Source organism: Artemia franciscana, chromosome 11, assembly GCF_032884065.1.
Source record: "Artemia franciscana chromosome 11, ASM3288406v1, whole genome shotgun sequence".
In the NCBI taxonomy this organism is placed as follows: Eukaryota; Metazoa; Arthropoda; class Branchiopoda; order Anostraca; family Artemiidae; genus Artemia; species Artemia franciscana.
The window spans coordinates 30,607,783-30,617,289 of NC_088873.1; the positions used below are offsets into that span (position 1 = coordinate 30,607,783).

At 34.4% G+C, this 9,507-nt stretch overlaps 1 protein-coding gene across 5 annotated transcripts in view; it reads right to left on the bottom strand.

Annotated features, from left to right (window-relative positions):
* Positions 1 to 8,028, bottom strand: part of LOC136033081 (cytochrome P450 4C1-like) — a 183,052-nt gene extending 175,024 nt beyond the window's left edge. Inside the window, exons 1-3 of one of the 5 annotated variants that reach the window (XM_065713684.1) lie at positions 7,883 to 7,974; positions 3,177 to 3,343; positions 758 to 895 (exon numbers count right to left, since the gene is read on the bottom strand). The gene's annotated coding sequence lies outside the window, so the exon portion shown is untranslated. Of the gene's footprint in view, positions 1 to 757; positions 1,278 to 3,176; positions 3,344 to 7,882 lie in introns of those variants that run through there. The other 4 variants (XM_065713683.1, XM_065713682.1, XM_065713685.1 and 1 more) reach the window with 4 other exon arrangements.
* Positions 8,029 to 9,507: the final 1,479 nt, after the last annotated feature.

Consider the following 9,507-nt stretch of genomic DNA (forward strand, 5'->3'; position numbering starts at 1 on the left):
TGCAATATCTAAGGAATTCCTAAGGTATTAAGTTGACAATTTCAGGGAATGTGAGGTGAAATATTAAATTAAATAAAAATGCCCCAATCGTGCAAAGGTTGTCAAAATGACGTATCGGCAATACCTAAGAAGTGGTTAAGGATGTTAAGTTAAAGCTTTCAGGAAAAGTTGACAGCTCAGTTGATGGCATCATTCTGCAAAATGACGTTCTCTTCTTTAGAAGGCTTAAGGGACGTTACCCTACTCCCGTTTGTGTTAATTTCTGTTCCTTTTAATTTTGGCTTTGTTTTCTATTATGATTTTGTTCTGTCTGGGTTTCATTTATTCGTTGATAGTTATTTATCTTTGGTTTAAGCTTGAATTATTATTTGACTTAATGTTTGCTCACTTTTGGCTTGATGAGGATCTTTGCCTTTCTCCAGACAACTTTTTTTTATGGAAATAGAAAAAAAAAACGGCTGGAAAAGAAGCGATTTTTCTTTCGGAAAAACACTAAAAGTTCTTTGCGCAAGACTTCCTGGGAGCTTTGGTGACACCTGGGACTTTCTCCGATAAGAAAGAACGTAATTTTTCTCCTCGTTGCACTAATCGTTTGGAACTGGTGGGAAATACAAAACATGACTATAAAATACAGGAAGTCGAAACTAATTGCAAATGCTGCAGGGAGGGGGGAATGAACAAAGTACAAATGATATAAAGGAGACGAATACACTCTTTTGATAAGACACAATTTATAACGAGAACGAAATAAAATTACCTGATATAATTTGTTTCTGCTAACTCAAAACGTAATAGAATCAAGTTGTTCCAGTCCAAAGCCGCTGTATAAAATCTCTTTGTTGCTGTAAGCTTTTATTCCCTGTTCATGAATACGGTGTATACAACAGGTTTTATTCTGCTAGAACAAGAAAAAAGTGAAATATACTCCATTTTCTTCCATCCAACACACTAATCTGCGGAAAGTTCTTAAGCAAACCGAAAGAAGTTTTACTTCTAATTCTCGGTTTCAGGTTGGCGGGGTTTGAAAACGATAGTTTGGTGTTTTAAAGACCAAATGTGTGGAAAGCTGAAAAATAACGTTTGGTCGTCTATACAAATTTGCCACACGTGAAGTGTTCGTCAAGATTGTAGCAATTTCAATCTCGATGCTGAAAATATATTGTGATTGTGAATTTCATATTTTGTGAGAATCAAGTAGTAGAACTTTTTATATGTAACTTACACAGATGGATTACAAAATTCGGACTAGTGAAAACCCGAAGTTTTAACAAGGTACCAAAAAATACCACGAGAAATTTCACATTATGCAATTTAGAGACTTCTCGAATTCAGATCTATTATTTGTGCTAAATTGAAACCCGGTATTACATTTATTTCAGAGTTTATTGAACTTAATACGTGGGGGAGTCTGGGAATACAGGGGTTTTTCATACTACGGAATGGTCACGAAGACATTTTTCAGGTTCTCTATTGCGCAATCAGTAATTATCATAAATAGCTCACTTTCCATTTCATGTTGTCTTCTTGGTTAAAGCAGCAGCTGTACAGGCTCAGTAGAGACCTTCTTAATTAAAATATCATATGCATGTTTTTGGTATATATATATATAATATGTATATATATATATATATATATATATATATATATATATATATATATATATATATATATATATATATATATATATATATATATATATATATAAAGCCCCACTCTTTGCGCTAAAGTGAGACTTTTTCTCTCAATATTACTTTTTAAAACAGTAAAAACTTTAGCGTAAAGAGCGAGGCCTTGAGGTTTTTTGCTCAGCATAGTCGAAAAACCTAATAACTATGTCTTTGGGAACGACTTACTCCTTCACAGTCCCCGGGGAAGGGGCTACAAGTTACAAACTTTGACCAATGTTTACATTTAGTAATGGTTTTGGGAAGTGTACAGACGTTTTCAGGGGAATTTTTGTCTTGGAAATTTCAGCGTATCAGAGAACCCTACTGTAGAAGTTTCAAGCTCCTATCTACAAAGATGTGGAATTTTGTATTTTTTGCCAGAAGGCAGATCACGGATGCGTGTTTATTTGTTGTTTTTTTCCCAGGGATCATCGTATCTACCAAGTGGTCCTAGAATTTCGCAAGAGGGCTCATTCTAACGGAAATGAAAAGTTCTAGTGCCCTTTTTAAATGGAAAAAAAATTGGAGGGCACCTAGGCACCCTCCCACGCTAATTATTTTACCAAAGTCAACGGATCAAAATTCTGAGATAGCCATTTTATTCACCATAGTCGAAAAACCTATAGCTATGTCTTTGGGGACGACTTACTCCCACACAGTCCCCGTGGGAGGGGCAACAAGTTACAAACTTTGACCAGTGCTTACATATAGTAATGGTTATTGGGAAGTGTACAGGCGTTTTCAGGAGGATTTTTTTGGTTGGGGGGAGGGGTCGAGAAGATGGGGATATGCCGGGGGAACTTTCCATCGATAATTTGTTATGGGGGAAGAAAATCTCCATGAAGGGAGCGCAGGATTTACTAGCATTATTTAAAAAAAAAACAATGAAAAACTGAATATGAAAAAGTTCTTTCAGCTGGAAGTAAGGAACAGCATTAAAACTTAAAACAAACAGAAATTATTACCCATACGAGGGGCTCACCTCCTCCTAATACCTCGCTCTTTACGCTAAAATATTTTTAGTAATTTCAACTATTTATTCTACGGCTTTTGTGATTCAGGGGTCATTCTTAATGAATTGGGACACAATTTAAGCTTTAGCATAAAGAGCAAGGTACTGACGAGGGGGCGAACCCCCTCATATATGTAATAAAAATATTATAATACAAAAGTTCTTTACGTAAGCTAATTTATAAGTAACGTAATTCTTTTACTAATAAAAAAAATTCGTAAAAAATTAAAAGTTCTAGTTGCCTTTTTAATTAACCAAAAAATCGGAGGGCAACTAGGCTTCCTCCCCCGCTCTTTTTTCTCAAAATCATTCGATCAAAATTATGAGAAAGCCATTTAGCCAAAAAAAAAGGCAAATTTCGTTTTAATTATTCCTCTGCGGAGAGCCAAAATCAAAACATGCATTGATTCAAAAACGTTCAGAAATTAAATAAAAAAACAAGTTTTTTTAACTGAAAGTAAGGAGCGACATTAAAACTTAAAACAAACAGAAATTACTTCGTATATGAAGAGGCTGCTAAACCACCTAAATACTCTCTGGAATAGAGTCTCACACACCAGGCCATGAAAATCTAATAGGAAAGCAGGTCCTGGCTATACGTCGACTTGGGATGATGGAATCACTAGTATGACAAGTTTCATAATGATGGGAAGACCTTTTGTCACTAAAAATAATGAGAAAGAACGCAAGACTTAAGAGATACCAACAATGACAGGCAAAAATTCAAACTTGATATACACAACAAACTTCCTGAGGCTGACCTACATCAAGCACTTGCGTCTTGTTGAAACAAGCTGCAGTATTATCCACACCTTCAACGTACCCAACAATAAAACGCATGGTTTTATTTTGAAGAATTTGAATATATTTAGAATTTACAGAAAAATTGCGGTGTGCGTATAACTGAACCGCCGAGTAACTGGACCATAAGCACCTAAACCTCTGTAACTGAACCACCGTGTAACTGAACATCTGTGCAAATGAGCCACCGGGCAACTCAACCCCTCTATAATCAAAGCCCAGTGCAACTGAAAACTCGTGTACCTGAACCACCGGGTAACTGTAAACTATTTAACTAAACCCTCGTGCAACTAAACCCCCTTGCAACTCAACTCCATTTAACTGAACTCCCGTGTAAATGAAGCTTCGTGCAACTGAACCGCCTTGCAACTGAGCCCTCGTGTAACTGAATTATCGTGCAACTGAAACACTGAACTCAGGTTTCCAGTATTCCAAAAATATGAGGCAATATCATTGGGCAAAGCACAAGCTAGAATTCTTATATGTATAACCTTGTTGGAATTGTTTTTTTCTTAAAGTCATGATATGAACGCCTGTAAAGGTCATTCATAAAAAAGCTTTGTTTTATTTTTGCAAGAAAAAAAGAAGATCTTATGTCACAAACCATTAAAGGTGATTTATTTCCCTTTTTTCAGATGAATCAGACCTTTCTGGGTGTTAAATAATCAACATATGTATAGTGAAAAAAGAAATCTTCAATGGAACAGCACGATCATAGAAAAAAAGCAAACGACATACCCGAGGCCTTAACCCTACTCACCATCCAATTACATAGATCAAACAACATAGCCATATACATTCAACCACAAAGGATGGTCCATGGACAGGCAGTCGTGCATCTAAAAAGAATATGGCAGGGGGACTGGTTGTACTCCAGCCTTTTTTAACATTCCTTCAACATACTCTGGCAAGAGGTACTTTGTGCTTATGAAGTTGAAACTTCATACGCTCAGATACATACCCTCAGCTGTTCTCCTCACATTGCAATTACGTTGTTTTTAAAACTGTAAGCACTAAGTACCTCTTAATTTAGTTGAAGATGCTCCTAAGCATTTTTCGAAAGATGGGACGGCTGATACCATCAGCCATTGTAAATATGTTGGTATTTCCTTTTCACAAATGGAAAAGTGTTTTTTTACTTTTTTTGGCATTCTTTTTGACATTTCCCTAAGGTTTGACCTTAATGATCCATGTTTTTTTTATTTGTAAGATCAAACCTGTCCTCTTTTCTTCATTTAAAAAACACCCTGTATGTTAACAATAGGTAACTTGCATAACGTACAGCCGTTGCACCAGGGGCTAGAGGTTATGAGCCCTGGAGGCATAGTTATTTAATCATTGAACTGTTTTAAATAACATAGTCATCTCAGAATTGTCGATCAGATGTATTTGGGGAAAAAAGAGAATGGGGGTGAAACCCCTGCGATCACTTTTAACTCTTAAAAAGTCCACTGGAACTTTTGATTTCCAGTCGAATGAGCATACCCCCCCCCAAGTTCATACAAAAATCTTTTTCATAAAAACCTTATGTGTTAACATTAAGTAACTAGGCGGCTCAGCCCCTGAGATTGTTTAAAAGAAAGTTAAAAAAAGGTATTTGTTAGGTCGAGGCACATAGCTAGTAAGGAGCGACCCGGCTCAACAGTAACTGAAACTCTAAAAAACGGAAATTTGATACCAATAAATATATTAAAGGAATTTAACTTACCGGCTATGATTCTACGTCGTTGGATTCAGTTTAGGGCAAATTGTCTTCCAATCCAGAACAGGCAAAAAACGTTCGACAAAAATAAAATGATAGTTGGTCCTGATAGGCGGTATGTTTGTCCCCTTTGTAAAGATGATGATGAAAACTTGGACCATTTTCTCCGGAAATGCCCGGTGCTCTTGGAAATTTATTTGCATGGGATTAATTTGATGCTTCCGGGTATTCTACAAAATAGTAACCCAACCACAATATTTCGAGTGGGAGTATATATAGATAAATCTTTAATAAGAAGAAAAAGTTTTATATGATTAATTTCTTTTGTAGTTAGATTAGGTACTTTTGCGTTGAATTCTGTTTTTTTGTGCGTGTTCGTACTGTTGTTAATTTCCTTGCTTGTTTGTTATTTATTTATTTTTTTGTGTATATGGCCCACGGGTTTTTGAAATACACTTATCTATCTATCTATCTATCTATTAAAGGAATTACCTAATTATGCTGATTTCAAACATGTAAATTTCATTAAGTTAGTCTTATCCATCAAGGGTTACGAGCCTAAGAATATTTTCTTGATTTTCAAAAAAAGGGGGAGAAACACCCACTAGAAGTCAAGTGACCTTAATGAAAACCACACCATCAGATTCAGCCTATCAGAGAACCATACTGCATAGGTTTAAAGCTCCTATCGGTAAAAATGGGGAATTTTGTAGTTTTTGCCAGAACAAATGTCACGGATGCGTGTTTTTTTCCCTGGGGTGATCGTATCGACCCAGTGGTCCTAGAATATCGGAAAAGGGCTCATTCAAATGGAGATTAAAATTTCTAGATCCATTTTTAAGTGACCAAATAATTGGAGGGCAACTAGGCCCCCTCCCCCGCCCCTTTTTTCCAGAAATCGTCTGATCAAAATTTTGAGATAGCCAATTGGTTCATCATAATTGAAAGGTCCAATAACTTTGCCTTTGGGTATAACGTGACCCTCCCCCCCCCCGCAGACCCAACAACAGGTCTTTAAGTTGAAAAATTTTCCCATTCTTTGCGCGTACTTTTTACTGGAATGTATGCATACATTTTAGGGTGGGGGGACACATGTTCTAGTAGGTTTGTCCAAGAGAAAATTGGCAAAATGTTTTGAACCAAATCTAGGGATTCCACTATTATTAAGGAAAATGGAGCTTATACTTTTCTCCTTTATTAGTAGTGCTATTAGAAATTTGGGTCACAGAAAGCAAATCATCCTTTGAACTAAGGAAGACATACTTAGGAAGAACTACTGCTAAAAGCTAGTTGCAGCACAAGGCTACTATAGACCAACACAGCTGCGCAAGCTACTTCCCCATCCCCATTTAGTCTTTTCATCTGGAATAATAAAAAACAATAGAAGTCAAGGAATTGGGCTGAACAAAAAGTATTATTTTGAATCATAGGCTAATGTAAAAATGGGCCAGCTCTTGTTCAAAACATTTTTTTTCAACCTTTTTCTTTGCATAAGGCTTTCCTTCACTTAATTAGTTACTGATACAAGTTCAAAGCTTTGAAGAAAAATTGTCATTCCTTTTTGGAAATTAAATAAAAACAAGCTTTTTCAATTTAAAGCAGGGAGCAATATTAAAACTCAAACTGAACGGAAATTATTATGTATTTGAGGGGTTTTTCCCCCTCCTCGATACCTTGCTCTTGACGGTAAATTTTAAAATTTTTAAAAGTTAAATTTAATATTTTTTAAGTTAAAATTTTTAAATTTTAAAAATTTTTAAAGTTAAGAAGCTTCTTAATGTAATTAAACAGCCCTTGTATTTCAAGAGTCACTCTTAAAAATTAGGACAAAAAATCAAACTTTTGGATAAGGAGCAAGTTATTGAGAAGGGGGGCAACCTTGTCATATACTGAATAATTTCTGTTCGTTTAAGTTTTAATGTTACTCCTTACTTTCATTTGAAAAAAAATTCAATTTAATTTCTGATCGTTTTTCAAATAATGCCGGTAAATCTGGCTCGCCTCCATGAAAAATTCCCTCCCTTTACGAGATGCTTCTCTGTAGACAGTTTCTCTTATATAAAATAACACCCCGTAGAATTCCCTCCAGACATTTCGACCTTCGCTGAGTGTGAAATTATTCCATGATTGTTTCGACCCGGTCGACGTTTTCTGTGCTCCATAGGGGGATTAGAAGTTGGAATGATCTAGATCAGAGTTTTAGAAATAATAGTGATATTTCTTTTTTCAAGAGAGAAATAAAAGAAATCCTTTTTACTAAGTATGAATTTTCAAAGAAACACAAAGTAGAAACAATAGGGAAATTTTTCTCAAGTCAGTGGAATTCAATTCAGTGGGTATTTCGGCCCAATATCCAAGGGTTGTCTTCCGCACAATACGAGAGAATATATATATATATACATATATATATATATATATATATATATATATATATATATATATATATATATATATATATATATATATATATATATATATATATATATATATATATATATATATATGTATATAATACATATATATATATATATATATATATATATATATATATATATATATATATATATATATATATATATATATAATACATATATATATATATGTATATATATATATATATATATATATATATATATATATATATATATATATATATATATATATATATATATTTATATAAACATTTATATATAAACTTACATTGAAATGAGAGAATTCAAACTAATGGTGTTTTTTTTTAAACTTAAAAAAAAAAACAGCCTTAGCATCCTTACTTCAACCAAGTTCAACCAGGACTGATAAACACAATGAAGTGAGATGATAAATTCATTCAAACAAAACAGAACAAAATGATTCAATGCAAGTTTTCAAAGCTAATCTTAGGTTTTTGGCATCTTGCCTCAAAGGGCTTTTGTAACTGGCTCAATATTATTATAAGTTGGCTTAGTCAAATATTTTGATATTTTGATTCCCGAACCACCTTTTTTTTATCCCCAAATCAATGAGTGAAGATTTTTCAAAAAATATCGTCTGTGAGGGACTATTAAATATATGCCAATCTAAAGCAAAATCAAAGGGGTTATTAGAACTATTTGAAATTAAGGCCTTGTCTATGTCTTAGCCCTTTTTCTAGATTCTGACGGGTCTTGCCAACATAGTAATTTTCACATTCGCAGGGTATTTGATAGGCCCCTCTTTGGCGAGTAACCGTGGTTTTATCCTCACCGGAGTTTAAGAAATTAACGATTTTAAAATTATTAGAGAAAACTACATACAGCGTATTTTCTGTGCAAACAATTTTTAATTTCGTTGTGATTTTTGAGATATACGGAAGATTAAGGTCAGAAAGGTCAGAGTCTGGAGGTACTAGAATCTTTTAATCCAATTTGTCTGGTACGGTAAAATCTACCAACTAATTGAGAGTGGGGGCACTACTATTTCAAGCATTATTTGACTATTCAGAAGTATTTAAAGTAAAATGAGATAAAGGAAAGGAAAGAGGTTTCGAAAGGGAGCTATGACATTTGGAACAACCAAAAAATGATTGGAATCAAATTTTTCAACTACACTCGAAAAACGTATTTACCAATTACTTCACTTAACGAGTACAAGTGCCCATTGAACCTTAGGTAAACTATAACTTGAACAAAGAAGATACTTTTGACTGGATTTCCCTATTATGTGGATGGAATTTTAGATTCCCTAGCATACCTCTAGCTCAACTAATAACACTTGTCCCTCCCTTGCCCTTTTGTAAAGGCAAAACGAATAGCCTAGCTGTACAGACCGCAGAAAAAAAAATTGGGTAGGTTAAAGAGTGAGCTGGGGGGATGGGGACACAGAACCCTCTTCAAGGTTCAAACTCCACCGTATTGACAACAGTGGCTGACTAGAAGAGGTATACAGAAAAATACAATCTAAGAGAATTCAACTATATGTGTCAGACTGAGATATAAAGACTGAGCTTGAAGTTCCAACAGTCATTAGGTTAAGGAGAAAAAAGTTTCTTCAGCCTGCGCTTCCTTGTTGCAAGTTACCCATCTCTTTAATGACTGGTTATTCTGAGTTAATTCTCACTATTGTACAATTAATAATAACTTTAGTTTCTGTGAAAGAAACCAATGGATTCATTAATGCTCGTTTAAAGAAAGGGAAAAATCATAAGATTAATCAAATTTCAGATTGATTTATGTTTCACTATGGCCATAAATTGACTGACTCAGCATTATAACTAAAAAAAAGGGAGAAAAGGAAAAAAAACACGCAACCGGATTAAAGTCAAATCTAAGAGGGATCGCGAATTTTTTAAAAGAAAATCACAGTTT